Here is a 19,618-nt window from a genome sequence, read left to right as displayed (position 1 = left end):
CCATAGCTAAGATATAGAACCAACCCAGATGCCCCTCAGTAGATGAATGGCTCAAGAAAATGTGGTATATATACACAATGGAATTCTATGCCTCCATCAGAAAGAATGACATTGCCCCATTTGTTAGGAAATGGAAAGACTTGGAAAAAATTATATTAAGTGAAATAAGCCAGGCCCAAAGAAACATAGGTCCCATGGTTTCTCTTATTTGCAATAACTAGTATATGTCTGAAACAAGCATAAAAGGTCAGATAAGATGACGTTAAGTGAAATGAACCCCAAGGTAAGTATTCAAATGTTTTTTCTTTCATGCGATTGTTTCTAACATATTTATAAGATGATTTCTTTGTTGCTTTGTATGTCCCTCCCCCACAGTATAACCGCTGCTTTCACTGTATTTGATGTTGGTATAATTTGTGCAGGGGAAGGGAAAAAACAAATCATTTAAATAGGAATAGAGGTGAACCCATTGCAACAATGAGATGTACAAAACGTTATGTCGAAAAATGAACTTTACAACTTTGGCCAGAAGGAGGGTGGTGGGAGATGGGAAGGGATGGGAAGGGGAAACAAAGGAGGAGGCAACAATGCTTGATAAGAAATGTAATCATTATCTTACCTATGTAATTGTAACCACTCTATACAGTATTTTCACAATAAAAAAGATAATAATCCATCATAATTATTGTCTCTCAACTCACAATATCTACAGTTTATTAAATAGAACCCCAAGGCTGAGGGGGGACTTGAAGTTTCTTGCTTGTTTATCTCCTAGTCTTCACATAGTTCAGTGCTACGTATTTTATAATTTCTTGCCCATAAATAAAGCCAGAAGATGCCTAGGTTTATTAGCAATTGAGTAGAGACCTCAAAGTTGACATAAATCATGGCAGCTATATGAACATCAATCCTAGACACATCTTCTCCATGCTAGTGTAAAACTAGTTTTACAAGTAGAATATGATTATGTCTTGAATTGCAAACAAAATTATAGGACCTAAAAATAATAAAGAAAACAAAAAGGTATGTTCTCAGAGGCTTACCATCTCTTTGAGGTAAACCATGAGTGTAATAGCCATTGTCATAACAATAGTCAGGAAATTTTATCAGAGAAAAAAGGAAGGAAGATTCAAGTCTGGGTAAGAGAATTGGAGAAGGATTTGTAGCTGGATATCTATGGCTGTGTAAGAGTACTAGGTAGAAGAGTCGGTAAGACTGTACTATGACACAGAGAAGACAAAAGAATGTTTGTGGATCAAGCTCAATTATATGGCCTGATTTCACAAATTATTCCCTTAGCAGAGATCAAGTTTGAATATTGTAATAAAAACTATTCTATTTTAGGATAAAGATTTAGTATTATATACTATATTAAGCTTTATGAATGTACAATCACAAGGTAATGTTTGCATATTGTAAGAAATGTATGCATTATCCTGCCCATGTAATTGTAACCCCTCTGTACAGGATGTTCACAAATAAAATAAAATAAAATTTAAAAAAATAAAAAATAAAAAAATAAAAAAAAAAACTATTCTGACATTCAAAGGGAGGATGATCTCGGGGAACGAGGTAGAAAGATGTAATCATAAAGTTTAAGTTGTCAAGTATCTTCTCAGATTTGTCAGTTGCTGATGCAAATTATCAGGGCTAAAGGGTGGGGTTCAACACTGATGAGCATGACAGGCAAGGACAAATAAGACTAAACTGTAATGGAGAAATAAAACATGCAAGAAAAAAGGTAAAAATGAAAGTTAACATGAATAAATATTTACTACATACTAGACACTCATTAAATGTTTTATGTAAATTGCTATTGAATGTTTAAAACAACCAGATGAAGTATGAGTATCCATGTCTACAAATGGCAAAACTACTGTAGAAAGAGAGTGTCTTGCCCACAATCATACAAAAGTGATTGAAAACAGAAGGTAAATAGGAAAAGTAAGAGCAACGATATGATGAGAGAAATGGAACAGAGGAAATGGAGAGAAACCAAAGAGCTACTGAAAGAAAGGAAAAACAAGGGAAACAGAGAAAAAGACAATTATATTATGTATTAACACTCATTTACAAACACTAAAAATATGTCACTGAATTTTTCCTTTATATCTTTGTTTACAGTACCAAAGTACAATGATTAGAGACATGCTGAAACATTTCCCTGCCAATTAATCAGCGTGTATCTGGACCCAAACCTGTTATTAGGTTCACATATAAAATTGCCAATGCGTGACCATTTTTACCTATGAAGACCATACTAATTTTTAGGTGAAAATGTTCTCCAGGATCACTTTCAATAGCTCAGGCCCTTTGGGAGGTTTTAGTGGAGAATGTAGTTAGAAAAGCTATTGACATGAAAAAAATGAGGAAAACGAATATATGTTTTGCTAGTCAGAGCGGTAGAAGGTTACATAGTTGATGGAGTACTAAAGTTCATAAAGTACCAGAAGTCATTGTGATGTGCATGTCTATCACATGAGGGCTGATAACAGTATGGTATTAAATTCCCTATAAATGGTTATTGCCTAAAAGCTCACTTCAATCTTGTTTTATAGGTCTCAAAAAGAATATCATTTTAAAATTTCATATCAATTAATGGGGAGCTAATAAAAATGCTCCCAAGAGAAGATTGCTATCTTTTCAGATGGACTACCTTTTTAATTACATGAAATGATCTCCCTTCTTCAATGAGCCAAATCTCTGCATTAGAAATCACCTCTGGTGTTTTGCAACTAGTGAATTTTAAGAATCCTTATTTCTGAGGGCTTTCACTTTCCTGAACATTGTTGAAATGGTGACTGGGAGACAGATGGAAAATCAAGATAGGAAGCATAAAAACCAACTGTTACACATTTGATTTTTTTCTGATTATCAAAAGCCAATGAAAGAAGGAAAGAAAAAAATCTCCTTTGGCAGATATGAATTACATTCTGTTTTCTTTTCCCTTTTTTCTTTTTTAATAAATCATCTCCTACTGGGGAAGGAACTTGTATTCAATATTGAACACTAGCATTTTAGAGCTGGAAGGAACTTAAGATATTATTTAGTTCTATGCTTCATTTCATAGTTAGATGACCAAAGTCTGAGAGGGGATATACAGTAAGGTGAAGGGGTGGCAGTGGGACAAAAAATGGGTCTCTTGGTATTGTAGCTTTCATTCATTTCACTAGGTCATTCTACTTTTTGCTGTGACCTTGTGTCATTGATAATAATAATTTACATTTGTAAGCACGGACTGAATTCTTTTTATTCTTATTTAACCCATAATGATGTTTAACTACTATTGTTCTGTACTTCTGCACAAGCGAAATTTGAATTCCAGAAAAGTACAATAACTTTTCCAGGATCACCTACCTTACTAACTGGTGGCAGTGATGATCCAAAGACTTGCAGTCTGGTTCCAGATACTTTCATGTTCATCTAAATCTTACATTATATACTGTGGTATATATCTTCATAGATGTATATTCTTACTCCCAAGCTAGACAGAAATACTAGACCCATTTATAATATAGGCAGAAAGCATAGAATATATGTTTTATTATGCCCATTATTACCCAAGGAATATAACAAAGAAGATAGAAACAAAATAAGACGAGGTGAATTTATGGCATAAAAACTTCGTTGGCTAAATTTATAAACTTCTATTATCTGTTTTCCTCACAATGATAGACATATACTTTGACTCATTTTCCCTAAACCTCCTTTTTAAATACACTAACCTGATATCATAACAACTTTATAATAAATGGTGCCCGATGGCTTCCAGTCTGATTGCTTTAATACAGAAAGGGAGTAGCTTGACACCCTGCCTCTGACCTCACTTCAGAAATTTAGCTGGTGTCCAAAATAAGTAAGCTATCATCACTTTTTTCACAGGCTAAAACTGAAAAATCTATTAATTTAAGTCACCATGCATCCTTCACATACCTCCTCTCTGCCAGTCCTATGGAAGATACAGAAATCAAAAAGACACATCCCTTGTCTTTGAGGTTCCTTGCAAGCTAGTGGTGACAGACCTGTAAATAACAAACTAACACTTGTGGCAGAATAGCAAAAATGTGAAATATGCCTACCAGCAATATGCAATGAGCATAGAAGTGATTCTTTTTCACTTAGAAAGGCAGTGAAGTGTCAAAGATCAAGTAAAATTTAACCTGGAAATTGAAGATTGAGTAGATTTCACAGACAATGATGAGAAAGGAGGGGATCAGAGAAGAGTATTCTGGAAAAAGAAAGCAAAGGCTTCAGGGTGAGAAATTTCAGGGCATTCTCTGATACACCTGCAGTTTGTATTAGTAGAAGCAGAAAGGTAAAGCTGAAAAGGTAATTCACAACCCAGAAAGAGAGAGTCTTGAATACATACCAAAGGAATTTGAATTTATTATTTTGTCCTTTGGAGATCATTTATAAATTGGTATAGAGAATTTCTGGCATAGAATTATGAGACTTTTTCTGTTTTAATTAACATATATTAATGGCACAAAGGCATTCCATTATGATATTTTCTTTTTTAATTTAAATTTTAATTTTTTGTGAACATACTGTACAGAGGGGTTACAATTACATGGGCAAGATAATGAGTACACTTCTTATCAAGCAGTTCAGGCTCCTCCTTTGTTTACCCTTCACATCCCTTCCCAGCTTCCCCCAGTCCCCCAACTCAGTCCTCCACCCCCCCCACCCCCCCACCCCCGCGCACCAAAGTTGTAAAGTTCGTTTTCGACATGACAACTTGTACTTCTCATTGTTGCAACGGGTCCACCTGTATCCTTAAAAGACTTGTTTTTCCCCATCTCCTCCACAAATTATACCGACATCAAATATAGTGAAAGCAGGGGTTATACTGTGGGGGAGGGACATACAAAGCAACAAAGAAATAATCTTATAAATGGGTTAGAAACAAATGCATGAAAGAAAAAACATTAAAATACATATCTAAGGGTTCATTTTCCTAACATCACATTATCTGACCTTTTCTGCTTGACTCATACATACACTAGATATTGCAATTAAGGGAAACCATGGGGCCTATGTTTCTTTGGGCTTGGCTTACTTCACTTAATATAATTTTTTCCAAGTCTTTCCATTTCCTAACAAATGGGGCAATGTCATTCTTTCTGATGGAGGCATAGAATTCCATTGTGTATATATACTACATTTTCTTGGTCCATTCATCTACTGAGGGGCATCTGGGTTGGTTCCATATCTTAGCTATGGTAAATAATGCTGCAATAAACATAGTTGTGCTGGTAGCTTTAGTGTGCTCTTGTTTGTAAACATTTGGGTAAATGCCCAAAAGTGGGATTGCTGGGTCATAGGGGAGCTCTATGTGAAGTCTTTTGAGGAACCTCCATACTACTTTCCAAATTGGTTGAACAAGTTTACACTCCCACCAACAATGAAGTAAGGTTCCCTTCTGTCCACATCCCCTCCAGCATCTGTTGTTGTTAGAGTTCTTGATTTTTGCCATTCTAACTGGAGTAAGGTGGTACCTCAATGTTGATTTGATTTGCATTTCTTTTATGGCTAGGGAGGTTGAGCATTTCTTCATGTGTCTATTGGCCATCCTTCTTTCTTCTTCAGAGAAGTTTCTCTTTAAGTCTTTAGCCCACTTATTTATTGGGAAGTTGTTTCTTTGAGGATTTGTTGTTGGGGGATTTAATTTTTTGAATTCCAAGTATATTTTAGATATAAGACCCTTGTCCATTGTATGGCTAGTGAAGATCTTCTCCCAATCCGTGGGCTTTCTATTGATCTTGCTAGCTATGTCCTTTGCCATGCAGAAGCTCTGCAACTTCATGCAATCCCATTTGTCCAACCTTTCTTTGATTTGTTGTGTTTCTGGGTCTCTATTAAGAAAATTTGGGCCTGTGCCAAGGAGACCTAGGGTTTCTCCTATTCCATCCTTTAATGTTTTCAGAGTGTCTGCTTTGACTCCGAGGTCTTTGATCCATTTGGAGTTGATTCTGGTGCAAGGCGATATATAAGGATCTAACTTTAGTTTTCTACAAGTTGTTAACCAATTTTGCCAGCACCATTTACTGAAGAGGCTGTCTTTCTTCCATTCTATTTTATTAGCTCCCTTATCGAAGATTAGATGGCTATAGGTCTGTAGGTTCATTTCTGGGTTTTCAATTCTATTCCATTGGTCCTGAGGTCTGTTCTTGTGCCAGTACCAAGCTGTTTTGATTACTATGGCTTTATAGTAGAGTTTGAAATGTTGTATTGATATTCCTCCAGCAGTGTTCTTTCCGTTGAGGAGCGTTTTTGCTATTCAGGGTCTTTTATTGTTCCATATGAATTTTTGGATTGCCTCTTCTATTTCCTTGAAGAATGAGGTTGGGATTTTGATAGGTATCGCACTGAATTTCTAGATAGCCTTGGGAAGTATTGCCATTTTCAGGATGTTAATCTTTCCAATCCAGGAGCATGGGAGGTTTTTCCATTTTCTAAGTTCTGTTTTGATTTCCTTTTTCAACATTTTAAAGTTTTCATCATAGAGTTCCTTCACTTCTTTGGTTAAGTTAATTCCTAAGTATTTTATTTTTTGTGGGGCTATTACAAATGGAGTTGCTTTCCTAATTTCAGCCCCACTTTTCTCATTGTTGGCATATAGAAAAGCCATTGATTTTGGAGGTTCCAGTATGATATTTTCATACTCACATATAATGTTCTCTGATCAAATTCACACCTTCTATTACTTTTCTACCTTTCCCCTTTCAAACGTTTTTAACAAGTATAACTATTTTTATACATGTGTATGAAGTAGCTTATGCATAAAATCCTCTTCCCAATGTGTTTTTAAGAAGGGCAATCTGCCATTATTGTGTAGAGTGCACTAAAAGGAAGAGGCAGTAAAAGTAATTGGGAAGCTATTATGATGAAAAATAAAAGGATGATAGAAGCTCACACTACTAAGTAATGTCTATTTGGGAATAGTATCACAAACACTCAGAGGGGCACCTCTTTGACTTTCTTCCACGCCCTCAAAAGTTTTCTCACTTCTCTGCCTAATTCCCTAAACATACTGCCAAAATAACCTCAAGCAAGAATTACTTGATTGTTGAAATTACAAACCTGAATAGCAGAGAAACAGTCTTCCTTGGGACTCTTGCCAGCATATTCATTGAAATGCTTCTTTCTCTTTCGTTTTTACATTTTAAATTGTCGAAGTGTTGTACAGAGGGGTTACAGTTACATAAGTAAGCTAATAAGTTCATTTCTTGTCAAAATTGTTCCCCTTTCCTCATTTTTCTCCAATTTTCCCTCCCTCCACCCTTCCCACCCCCAAGTTGTACAGATCATTTCCAACATATTGTCTTTTTATATTGCTGTTGCACCGGTTCTTTTTCTCTTATTTCTTTCTGTGGCTTCTAGAGCTTGAACTTACTGTCCCTTTCTTTTTTCCCTCTAGGCTAGCACTTGAGCCACACCTCCACTTCAAGCTTTTGTTTTTCTTGGTGGTTAATTAGAGATAAGAGTCTCAAGGACTTTGGACATTCCTGCTTGAGCCAGCTTTGAACTTCAGTCCTCAGATCTCTGCCTTCTTAGTAATTCGGATTACAGTCATGAGCCCCTAGTACTCAGCTATTAAATGAAATGTATTTCATGAAACTGGATATCTACAATTAACATGAGTAAAAGTGGATAGTGGTGACTTAACTTAATGGTAAGTAATAAGAATAAACACTAGTTGCACGAGGTATATGTAGGCCTCAAAGAATATATCCATGTACAGGCAAATCAGAAAGAAAACTACTTATGAGTTACTCTTCTGTTTTTAAAATTATTATATTAAAGTAAGAAATTATTTTAAATATTTCACTGGATTAAATCCTTTCTAAGGGGAGAATGTTTCTATAATATGCATGTTTGTTTGAATTTGCTCATCTTGTAATTTAGAGTAATGATCCAGGCCACAAACCATCCTTATCATTTTCAGGAAATAAATAAAACTGACCTATACATTTTCTGTACCCTCCTTTTGCTCTTCTATAGACATGACTAATTCCAGTTGCTGTGAGACCTCAGCAAAAGTCAAAGCTTCAATACTAGCAAAGAATGATTTCATAAACACTGCCTCAGGCCTCTCCTCCTTCTGAATAAATGGGAAAGAAAAGTTGAAGGACAGCTGCCTTCAGGAAGTATTATGCTTCACAGTAGCTTTTGTTGCTCATGTGGGGCATTAGAAGAATGATGGCAGTTAAAATTTGTTTGCAAATCTGTTGTTTCCTGGTTTGCCTCTAAGAAAACATACCACCATCTGTCTCACTGGTCTTAAATCAAATCCTGCAGTGTAGTACTAGTGCTCTCTGCTTCTTTGTATTCTGCTTTCTGATTTAATCTTTGAAGAAGTCCAAAGGTTGTATTTTGAGCATTAATATCCCCCAAGAATCTCAAGAAACCTCAATTATTTTATAAGGACTATTAGCAATGGTCATGCTATGAAAGATACCATTTATATCAGGTTTAATGTGAATGGTGTCACTTGGAGTTGAGTAAAACAGCAGTTCTCCCTGACCTTGATTTCAAAACAAAAAAAGAATTAATTAATAACTTGTATGGGAAGCTTTTTTCACCATCATTCTTTCTTCTCCCTATGTTCTGTTTTCTCTGAGGGCAGAGGTAAGTACTTACCAAAATCTATGTTCTTCTGTTCTTTCTGAGTATGCTACTAGACTGTTCTTTCCAAGCCCCTCACACGTACATGGGGCCATGTAACCAGCTCTCAGTAATGAATAGATATGATTTCAGTCTCCCTTGGAACAAAGAGCTGAAGAGTTCATATGTGTCTGTGTTCCTTCCCTTCCCCAGAAGGATCCAGTGGAGCATTCTGAGGCCCTTGAAGATGGATGAGGCACTAGATGGAAGGAGGCTTAGACACTGGGGACTGAGGGGACCAGATTCCCTATAGTCCCACACTAGACAGTGACATGAAAAAGATATATAGTTTTAATGCCTTATGCCAATTAAAAGTGAGCCTTGTTAGAGAAGTTACTGTAAGCTACCTTATACAAGGTCCTCAGATATAGTGTTTGTCCCTACTGCTCAGCAATCCAATTTCTAATGTTGCCCAGAGACTGCTCATCCCACTCACTATCTTTCTATCACAGTATCTATCCTTCTAGTCCTATTCCATTAGACTCTGGAGTTTTCTGTTTGTCCATTTGTTTATTTTGTGGTGTTCAGGATCAAACCTGAATCTCAAAATCTGATGGAATAGCAGTTAGTAAATTCATGGGGGTCAGACCCTTCGCAGTAAGGGAATCTGGGTAAGAACAGCTCAAGATGGCCTATCAAAACATCCTTTGATACCCAATAAAGAACAATAGATGAGAAATGAAGAGAGGATATAAAAGCTTACTCCAATTAGACTAGGCTAATAATTCCATGAGATCAGGAACTGAGCCTGTTTTTAAAGTTAGTAAAGACTTGGTTTAAATGTAAAAGACTGCCATTTCCTAGCTAAGCTGTAGGTAGTTCTAGCTTATGCATTAAATTGTTTAAGGATTAAAAGAGATTAAGTATGCAAGGTATTTAATATAGTGCCTCATATATAATAATCACTCAGTGAATATTAACTATGTTAATAAGATACATATCATGTTATATCTAGTAAGAACCTTAGGAATCAACGATATATGCAGATCTAGAGAAGACCATCCTTCCTAACCTAAAAGCTCAATCCCAAATAAACTAGTTCCATGAGGCCTTCAGAGTTTATTACCAGCTGAATTTCCTTGTCCTTTCAATATAGTATTTGTGCTATGAATTAGCCCCTTTATTGAGGTGCTGATAGGATAATACATTATATGAGAAAGGGGTCAGAAGAGACTTCACTAATATCTAAGCCTCCCAAAAGAACCACAAAAATCTAAAGAGAACACAGTTCCTCTGTCTTTAGCATACTTGGGCTCCACCCAGTGAACATATTTTAGAAGACATTCGGTATTGTCTGGTTGCACTTACATTGCCGAAGGAAAAAACAAATAAAAGCATGTTCATAGACAAGTCAAACCTTAATTACTATGAGAGGGGTCACTAGATATAATACATGAGTCTAACTTTTTCCCACAAGTATCTCAATTCCTATCATCTTTATCAATTATTCAGGTTTATACTCAGGGTTGAGATTAGTCATAACAACTAGTTTCTAATCTAACAGAAGTTTTTTTTGTTTTTTTTTTTGTTTTTTTAAAAGCTTCCCTACCTTCTCAGAGCTGTAATCAAATCAATAGCCACAATTCTGGCTTCCTGGCCAGGGGCTGAGCCAGACACAGCCACTAGAAGAATGGCAATGCTGAGGGCTTTGTTATTTGTCATAGAAAGAGATCTCACTATTGATCACTAAGGCAATGAAAAGCTGGTGGCAGGATGGGGAGCTAATGGAAAGAGATGAGATAAAATCCAGCTGGGCCTCCCTGAGGTCACTCTGTGGATAACTGAAGGAAGTTCTGGTGAGAATCTGAAAAAGCAAATAAAAGAACCCCAATTCTGCAAGCACCACACGAAGTATCTGACAGCCCTTGCTATCTTGGTATATGTTATTTTTTTCCAGCTGAACTACCTAATGATCAAACATGACATATCTCATGCTTACTAGCCTTTGTTCAGCAAATATTTTGAAATTTGCTACCCAGCTGGAGGCTAAGACTGTGTACATTCATTTCACTTTACTAGAAGACACTTTTTCAGCCGAAGTTTCTCTGTGCTATTACTGCTTGCAGATGTGTCTGGCTTTATGCAGGTATGTTTGAAAGGGCTTCCTAAATTGCATTCTTTTTGTAAATCAAATTATATATCCTCCCTGTGATACAATACAGTTGTAGGCAAGCTGTATCCATATGTGAGCTGTAGACTCAACAAGCTGTAGACTTGACCTCTAGTCAAATAGTTAATGATATAAAAACAATGACAAGGGAAAAAGAAAACCTTATTCCAGTGAACTTCTTCAAAAATAACAATGTCAATACTTATATTTTCTTTCAACACTGCCAGTGCATCACAATGGGCAGTTTACAGGTTATCGTATTTTTTGTTTCATTTCTTGGTTTGTGTGTGTGTGTGTGTGTGTGTGTGTGTGTGTGTGTGTGTGTGTGTGTGCGTGCGTGTGCTGGTATTTGGGGGGGGGCACTATTCCTTAGCCTTTTTCTACTCAAGACTAGTGCTTTGAGCCGCAGCTCTACTTCCAGCTTTTTTCTAGTTAATTGGAGATGAGTGTCTGACTTGTCTGCTTGGGCTTGTTTTGAACCTTAATCCTCATATTGCAAACTTCTGAGTAGCTAGGATTCCAGGCATGAGCCACTGGTATACCAAGGATGTTATCACATTTAACCCCAGAAGTACCTTTTAACATAGCTCTTATGATGTGCATTTCATAGCTGCACAGAGTATCAAAATGTTAATTTCACCAAATCCCATAACTACGTAACATTAGATCATGCTGTCCCATGCTTGAATTCAGAGGTTTGTTGTTTCAGTTATGCCATTACCTTCCTAATTTAGAGCACCAATCTGACAACTGTCACTAATCTATGTTTTAAAATGACAGACAAGTCTCTGAATACTCTCATCACTGCCTGTTGTTTAGTCTTGACAATACAGAAATTGGCTATGCTGATTTCAGCAAAAGCTTCCCTTCTCCAGTTCTCTGAGCTCTGCCATGTGTAATTTAGCAAGTTGATTTTGATAATCTCTAATGTCCTTTTCATCTCTTGAAACTCATTGCTTTCTACTTTTAAGTTACTTTAAAAAAGTACATTAAGACTTCAAATGGACTTAAATGCCACTTGATGCAACAGGCCTTTTATAAGTTCTTCCAAATGGCTCTTTTTCTGCACTCATCAACTCTGAATGGAACTGATCACTATGAAGTCTATACATGTAAACCTTTTTTGGCCTGAGACTTCAAGCTAGCATAGTTTGTTCTGGTAACAGTAATGTCAAATGAGCAATTTGACTGATTTTTTGTTTTGTTTTTACTTTTCAGTTGATCATTTTTACTTCCTTGTCCAAATGTCCTATCTTTGCCAATACCATGATATCCTACCTGGGAAATAGCATTTTACTTCCAATTAGCCTTTTTCAAAGCAACAAAGAGAGTCTGGCAGGCCTGTCATTAACCCCAAAGTACTTAAAAGCAGGATGTCAGTAGCATCTCAAGTACCACAGACCGACTGTGCTTTGGGTTTGGATTTCTCCCAGCTATGTTGCACTTTCAGGAAATGATCTAGGACACAGCCTCTAAAAGGAGCGTGCGCCTGCATACCCAAATGTGGTTCAAAAGCCATGTAAATAAATATACATGAACTGAACTGAAACAGCTGGAGAGTTCTCAACAGGGACCTCTAATGACCTCTGTATTGGAAGGGCCACAGCTGATCAAGGAATCATTACTAAGATTAAAGGCTTATTCCAAAACCACTGTGAGACTTAAACTACTGAATTTACAATGTTGATGGCATAAACTAGAAAGCACTAACTAGCCATATTAATGTGCTGCTTTGAAAGTCAGAGAAAGCAGAGGAAGCTGAGTTATTTCTCTACCCTTTTCTGCACTTGCAGTGAAGACTCAGCTGCTGAGCTTTAGGAGATAAGTTGTTTTGTTTCACAGCCTGTGTTATTGTTCATGCAGGGGAGCCTTCTTGCCCTTTTGAAAAATTGTTAATAGCTAAAGAAGTTAGTGTTTGACTTCAGCCAACAATGTTCATGTCAGAAAACTTAGCCACTAGGTATGTCAGGGAGAAATTAGAAAAGGCAAGAATGGGAAGTTTGGGGACAAGGGAAATGATTTGGCTATGAGGCCATGCCCATAAATGGTGCTTGTAGATGGTGGAAGGGGCTCACTGTGCTGAAATTTTCAAACATCAGTTTAATTTGTATTGGATTTGCTATCTTGAAATTGATGAAAGGGCAAGGCTACAGAATGGGAGATAATATAAAAAATCTCCAAGAAATGGCAATTCTCTAAGTCAAACATATAATCATCATTCCAGTCAGTTTGAAAAACTGATTCTACAATACCTAGGCATTGAGGGAAAGGTTTCAGCTCCCATGAATAGAGAGAGAATATAAAGGATAGACAGACAGTAAGTAAGTACGAGTTAGGAGGAAATTAGGGAAGGCTAGTGCTAGCAAGTTGAGTACATACTACACAGAAACTATGAGTTCTATAGATTGAGTACCCAGTGAGCAGCTAAGGTCCGTGAACATATCAATGGGCATACCAGAATTTTTGCAGCATTGGTCAGGACTGAATTAGACCTGAACTAATCAAATATTCACATGACAGCATCAACTGAAAAAACTTCGAAAAGTTTCGACCAGGAGTAAAAGAGAAAGTGTAGATAACTGACAACAACATGTCAATAGCTTGGTGGCAAAGCAGGGCTCAAAATCCTACCCTCACTTCATTTAATACCACATACTCTTAACATGAACTTCATTTCTCCACTTGTTTCAAATCTTAATTCAGTGACTAAGTCCAAGTATTCCTTATATCAGCTTCCACATATGTATAGTCATACTACAGTCAAAACTTTGGCCATGATCATTATTAACTCCTGAATTCCATCAACTTTAAATGAGCATGCTAATAATTAAACTTACCTCATAAAGTTGCTGTGGTGATTATATAATTCATATAAGGTACTACCATAGTAATTGGCATAGAGTAAGTTAAAAAAATATTAAAAGTCAGGTGCCAATGGCTCACTCCTATAATCCTAGCTATTCAGTAGGCTGAGATCTGAGGATCATGCTTCAAAGGCATCCCAGGAAGGAAAGTCCATGAGACTCTTATCTCCAATAAACAACCAGAAAACCATAAGTGGCATCGTGGCTCAAATGGTAGAGCACTTGTCTTAAGCTGAAGAGCTGAGGAACAGTGCCCAGGCCCAGAGTTTAAGTGCCACAATGGATAACAAAAAGAATATTAAAAACAGAACATATTAGGCTATTGCACAAATCCTTTGCCCCTTGAATATAAAGTTTAACAAAGATAACAGAGATAGGCGGCCATCTCACAGTCTAACTGAAAACCTTCTGAGGCTAGTAATCTGTCATCAAGCTTTAGGAAAACTGCAGAAGATAGAGGAGTTATTACCACATGAAAAAACCTTCCTTGTCCAATAATAGTAACTAAAGGTAGAAAATAGCATGAGGAGGAACAACATACATCTCTCACTGTCAAAAATAAAGAAAACAATAAATTTTAAATGAAACTGGTGCCAAAAATTATGTACATATGTGAAGGGGAAGTGGGAAAAATTTAGTAGTTTACCAGAAGAAGAAAGCCTCACTATACTTTCTTGGGATACAGTGTACTCTGATCTTGGAGTCACGTACAATGGAATCATTCTGGTACTCTTGGCCTATTCTCAAGGCTAGGCTTCCAGCACAGAGCCAACCTCCAGCTTAACATTCTCAGATTAACAACTTAACAAAGGATAGGATGAAGTAGAGGTGAAGGGCAGACATATCAGAATCAACTAGAAGTTAGCCTTAAATTTCCACTCTAACCTCAAGGTGTCCAAGATTTGCCTTTGGTTACACAGATTTCAGGAGTCCTCCTATCCTTCCAAAATCTGGGTATTTGCTTCTTAAGGCCTGAAATCCCTTTATAAACTTCAGAGCTAATTGTGGAAGAAAAGGCTTACAAAGCAAATACCTACAGGCAAGTGAACCTGGGGGTGAGTAAATGTCCCAATCAATTCCAGATTGAAAAGAACAACAGTGGTCACTTTCTTGTTTAAATACGGAAGAGGTTAAGCATTCAGTAAGAAGACCAAGGGACTCTGTGGAGAGAGGGTATGTAGATAGTAAAAATTAAGGGCACAAATAGAAGCTATATTCCTACATGGCTATTTTTAAATGTATTCTTTAGCTGAAGAGAAGAGTTGAAGGAAGGGCGGGATGTACTACAGAAAAAAAAGCTGTGCAGGATGATATTACTGTCAGAGCATTGAAAAGCAAATCATTTCACATACTTTATGAAGCCTTTGATGTTTTCACTTCTAATCAGTAACCATAAGATAATGGAGATTCATTGTCAAAGGATTTTTGCTAGAAGGATCCCTGGGGATACAGAGAAACCATCATTGTCTCCAGAGCATTCAGAGCACTCATAAACTGCAAATATCTTGAGTCCTGAAGAGGCTTTCTGCTGCACATATGAGACTTACGCTGTTAAAATATAATGTCGGATCTGGGGCCAGTCCTGGAAATCTGTGAAAAACATTTAACTGAGTTAAGTAAGCTTGATATATATTCAACTCCACAGAATGGTTAGCTAAAAACAATATAGCAATAAGATTCTGGCATACAAGGCAAAGAAGAAGCGAACCCAGAGACAGAGATAAAGAAGAAAAGGCCAAGGTTGAGTATTGTTTCATGCCTAAAATCTTAGCTATTAGTTCAGAGCCAGATAGGGCAAAAAGTTCACATGATCTCACCTCAACCAATAAAATGCTTGATGTGGTAACACATGCCTGTCACCTCAGCTATGCAAGAAATATAAATAGGAGAATCAGCAACTAAGGCAACCAGGACATAAATGCAAGCCTACTGGAAAAATTAATAAAGCAAAAAGGACTGTAGGAGTGATTCACATTTAGAGTACTTTCCTAGCAAGCACAAGACCTTGATTCCATGATTTCAAACCCTAGGAGAGGAGAAAATGTCAAAGCCAAAGCAGTTAGCATTTTCTAGGTTTTAACTTAATCCTAGTTTAGACTGAAAGAATAGTCTTTGAACTATTTATAAGCATGCCTACCTTTCAGTGTTAGCTTTTGGATTTGATTTTACTCCAAAAAATCCATTTGACAGTATACCTGTGTATTAGCATCTGAATTCTTTCACAGAGAAATTCATGTGCATTTTTGCCTATGCTGCTTTATTGTGTATTTGTATATGTGCACAGGCATGCACATGTATTTTCTTTAGTGGGTGAATGTTGGACTCAGCTTTGAGCTTCCTGGCAGAGCTGTTAAGACACACTATGCAAACCTATGCTTTAAACGGTGCTTAGAATTAAAGTGCATTTCATGGCAACATACTTACTATAACTCCATTTACAGATGAAAAACCTTTGGATTTTAGGGGTTATATAGCACTAGCACAAAATATTTTGTGAAATGATTTTTAAGAACTCCTCAGGAATATCCTTTTAAATGAGATACTAAAGAATGGGATAAACTGAAAAGATCTAAAATATGTCATAGCATCAGTACAAGCTTCATTTGGTAAATCTGAAAGAAGCAGATGCATATTACATATGTGCTACTATATATAGGTATATACCTATATGATACATGCACAGTTAGATATGTGTATGTATGATTATATGGATATAAAACACAGATAATACACTAACATATATATTTTCCAGGTTTTTTTACATTATTTTTAAGTAGTTGTACAAAGTCACAGTTGAAAGTTTTAAAATGACTAGTTAAGAATTTAACCACAGGTCGGTTGACATTAAAATTACTATACCAGCCATCTCCAGCTATTTCTGTCTGAAGACTTTCCTTAAACAAGTACAAATCAAATCACATTTAAAAGTCCCTCTTAAAAGAAAGACAACAATGCTTGGATTTTAAGCATCAATGAACATATACTGGCAAAGACATATTCTTTTTCACATGTTCTTTGTGTTTTGATTTGATTTTTTGTACAATGGAAGACATTTATTGACTTCTTTAAAATTCTATACTTCAGATATACTTTGAACTCCAGCTCTGATTTCCTATATATAAAATGGAAATAATAGCATCTGTCTCAAAGGGTTGTGAGAAATATATAAGACAATAGGATAATGATAATAAACGTTTATTGAGTTTCCAATTGAATGAGAACACTGCAGATATATGGCACTATATGGGAAATAAGGTTGGGACAATTTATTGGTACATATTAAGAAATCACTAACATTATTCCCTTCCATTTCCTCTCCCTTTAAGGTTCCTTACAGACTCAGTAGACTAGGATTCAAAAAGAAGCAAGTCAATAGCAAATATAGACCTATCATTCTCAGGAACTCAGGATCATGTGAGAAACCCACTTACTTGGGAGTTCAGAAGCAGTTAGACAGAACAATGAAATAGATATCAGTGAGAACAGCCATCTCGTTTATGCGTACAGAAGAGACCACAGTAAAGGAAATGGAATCACAGTAGGAATAGCTGTACGAAGGTTTTAATTAAGTCCAGACCATTTATAGCAGTAACCTGACCATAGCATCATCCATCTTGCAACTTGCAACAACTCCCCTATTGCCCCTGAGAGAATTTCAAGGACATTAGTATGTCTTATAAGGCCCTCCTTCTTATGGCCTCTGCTTATCTTACCAACATCATCTCAGCCCCTTATTTAGATATTCTATAAGCTAACATACCATGTTTGGCCATTGCACCAATACACAATGAATGTTCACAGTCTATTACTTTGGCAATATATATATATATATATATATATATATATATATGTATATTATATAAAAACCATTAAATGAACCTTGACCACACCCTGTGACACATCCTTAAATTTTTGCAGAGATTCATTCTATTCTTTTCTATCATATCAATTATAGCTATCATTTTATCATATTTATCATTTTCTATCAAACTACTAGTTCTTAAAGACAACCCCTAGGGTCTAAAAATGTTTTTATCAGATTTTATGTCCAATGAACTCAAAATATATTCCTACAGTATTTTCATTACATGCCCCAAAATATGTAACAATATAGTATCACATTTATATATTTTCATTTCTTTCTTTTTCACAAGACAATGCTTTATTAGCATAGGGATGATAGTTGGTTTAAGCATCATTGCTTATTGCTTATCACTGTTTATTGCAGGTCTTTAGCAAATATATGGCTTTTGAGCAGGTGCTCAGTGCATGTCTGTTGTATAACTGTGTATGGAGATTTTTGGCTAAAAGGAGATGAAAGGAAGTAATCTATTAATACTAATTATTTACTTTTCTACCCATAATAAATTATATGAAAGCAGGATGCATGTCTGTCTTATTCAACAGCACATTGTGTGGAACATAATACATACTAAGTGTACTGAATGTCTTAATATATGAACAAAAAAAAGCAAAAGCTTCACAACCACAACACTAGTGACATCTAAAGCGAGCTATATCACTTGTGGGTGTCTGTCCTATATACTGAATAACATCTTCACACCTGCCCAATTGCTACCAGTATCATTACCACCACCATCACCTCCAATATGACAACAAAATGACCCCTGGGAAATAAAATGGTCTCTTCCTAAGAACCTTTGATCTAGAAAGAAAGTAAGAAGACAGCAAGAAAATGAATTCTATCTGCTTCTCAGAAGGTGGACCTGAATTTTCAAAGCTTGAACTAGCAAAGCTCCTCCTCCCTCTTCTAACTTCCAACAGTATGAAACAGAAGAAAGAGTGAGTGAAAAACTGAAGTTGAAATATGCAGTTTTCTGATGAGCTGGACTCTCTATTTCAATTCTGTCTCCCTTTTCCTACCCAGGTATTATCTTTATTGACTAGCATAGTGTTTCTTTAGTGTACCTTACACCTCAACTACATTTTGGTTTCCCAGTTATAAAGCCAATGTAATGTTGTCTATGAATATTATTCTTCATTCTGGGGTAGTTGTCTACCCTGTATGCAGTTCTCCACAGGGTGCTTGATTCTCATTGTGTTTCATGAGTACTTACTGTATTCATTAAGACATGACCTGTTGGAGGTAGCTGCCATTCTGTAGGTGGAAAATAATGGATCATCAAAAGGGTTTCCTCCCATTGCTTTATTAAACTCCTGATTCCTGTGGCTTTAATTCCAGTCCTCTTGTGTTTTTATATCTGAGCCTCATATACTCTGAACTTAATCTTTTAAAGGATACTCAGGGAAAGCTGTTAAAAAAAACACTTTTGCTCATAGTCTTTGCTTTTACCTTCAATGCCTCCCTTTCCAAATCAGATACTTGGTGAATAAAAGAATAGATGATGGTCAAAGAGTCATTTCACTAAACATCAAGCAAATGGGGAAAATATAGTTGTTACCTGCTATAAGCCCTTTATGTGTCAGAGAAGAAAAAAAATACCAAGGGAAAATATATGATTTACTCAAAATGACAGCACCAAACAATGAGTGGTAGAATTTGAACTAAACACCAAATCCTCTTATTTCTCCCTTGCACTGAATCAGGATATATGGAAAAACAAATCCAGGTGCTCCTGTAAGTTCTTTATCCTTAAAGGAGATATCACACAATTTGGAATCAGTAACCCTGCAGGTCTTGCATTCCCCAACCCTCAGTCTACCAATTTACTGAAGGCAATTTAGTCTAAGACTGTCTTTCTTCTCCAGCACCAACAATTACCAGTTTTAAAATGATGGTTAAAATTTTCCAAAGGTATTTCCTTTGCTTATGGTATAACTGTTATTTTCTTTTTGTCATTTCTTACTTTTCAAAAATTATCTTTAAATAGTGGTAGAAAGAAGTTCCCACTTGACAAAGCAGTTTATGAATATAATGCATCTTGATCAATGTCACCCCTTTCAACATTCTCACTAACCCCTTCAACACACACACACACACACACACACACACACA

This window comes from Dipodomys merriami, unplaced genomic scaffold (genome assembly GCF_024711535.1).
Source record: "Dipodomys merriami isolate MVZ:Mamm:240054 unplaced genomic scaffold, mDipMer1.0.p SCAF_3, whole genome shotgun sequence".
Classification (NCBI taxonomy): domain Eukaryota; kingdom Metazoa; phylum Chordata; class Mammalia; order Rodentia; family Heteromyidae; genus Dipodomys; species Dipodomys merriami.
The sequence above is the reverse complement of the archived record's forward strand: the minus strand, read 5'-3'. Positions refer to the sequence as shown.